Raw genomic sequence first — 1,455 nt, 5'->3', positions numbered from 1 at the left:
GTTTACGAAACTGATGCCTTGGCATTTGGTCTTTATGCGAGTATACAGCCCTTCTGCATATGTAAAAAAATGTGAATAGTTTCCCAGCACAGCAGGACTATTTGGATGTGAAAATAGCAGTCTAAAGACAACTGCTGCTAAGAAGAGGAATGGGGACTGAATACGATGCCAAATGTTAATGTGCTCACGTTTTCTGTGGTCTGACAGGAGCCAGCCCATCAGGATCTTCAGATCAAGGATACCTATTGGTGTTCATGCATCAACACACACGTCTTCTGTCCATATTCTACCTTGGGAGAAGGGCCATATTTCAAATGCCAGAATAAGAGAGGTTTGTTACACTTTAGTGTAACTAGGTGCTTCAAGGCACGGATGGGGATTGAACCCATGATTTTCAGTTTACGAGACTGCCGCCTTACCACTTGGCCACCATGCCTGCAGATAATAATTTCTAGGATTAGTTCTTAATTTTTGGGAGTGTAACATAGCACGCTACATAGGCTGGCTGCTAAGAAGATGAATGGAATTTAATATGATGCCATATTTTAAATGACTCTTGGCTTTTTCGGACTGACAAGAGCTGTACAATTGGCATATTGGATCAAGGCCACCTATTGGTGTTTATGCATGAACACATAAAATCTTCTGTCAAAATTCTATCTTGGAAGAAAGCCCATATTTCACTAAAAGCCAGGACATGGACGTTGCGTAGAAGAGATTTTTGAAGGCATGGATGTGAATTGAACCCATGTTTTTCATTTTTTGAAACTTGCGGCTTGCCACTTCAGTATGCATGTACACCATCATTCTGCATATGTATGAAAACTGAAGGTTCACAACACAGCTGGACTATTTGGATGTGAAATATAGCAGTCTACAGACTATTGCTGCTAAGAAGATAAATGTGGATTGACTTTGACTCCATATTTCAAATGACTCGTAGCTTTTTTCTGGTCTGACTGGAGCTAGTCAATCCGGATCATCAGATGAAGGATACATTTGGTGTTCATGCATGAACACACAGTCCTCTGAACAAATTCTGACTTGGGAGAATTGATATTTCACTATAACACAGGAGATCGAAGGTGTTTCACTCTTTAGTGTATCTGCTCTTCCTAAAGGTATGGATGGGGATTGAACCCGTGATTACCTGTTTACGAGACTGTATCTTCCCACTTGGCATTAGTTCTGTATCTGTAAAACGACTTGTTAACAGTTTTCCAACCTAGCAGGAATATTTTGGAGCATAACATAGCAGTCTGCAGAGACCTGCTGCTAAGAAGACATATGGGATTGTATATGATGCCGTAGTTTAATTGAATTTTGTTTTTGGTTTTTTTCGGATTGACAGGAGTTAGTTGATCTGGATTTTCAGATAATGGCTACCGAACATTGTATATGCATCAGTACAGACAGCTGTCTGTAGAAATTCTACCTTGGGAGTAGGTTCGTATT

The 1,455-nt window shown here is 40.2% G+C and overlaps 1 non-coding gene across 1 annotated transcript; it reads right to left on the bottom strand.

The window, feature by feature from the left end:
• Positions 1-364: 364 nt before the first annotated feature.
• On the bottom strand, positions 365-436 carry trnat-cgu (transfer RNA threonine (anticodon CGU)). The gene has a single exon. It is a non-coding gene; the product is annotated as a tRNA-Thr (tRNA).
• Between the last annotated feature and the right edge of the window lie 1,019 nt (positions 437-1,455).

The sequence above is a fragment of the Lampris incognitus genome, chromosome 4 (assembly GCF_029633865.1).
Source record: "Lampris incognitus isolate fLamInc1 chromosome 4, fLamInc1.hap2, whole genome shotgun sequence".
In the NCBI taxonomy this organism is placed as follows: Eukaryota; Metazoa; Chordata; class Actinopteri; order Lampriformes; family Lampridae; genus Lampris; species Lampris incognitus.
The sequence above is the reverse complement of the archived record's forward strand: the minus strand, read 5'-3'. Positions and strand labels throughout refer to the sequence as shown.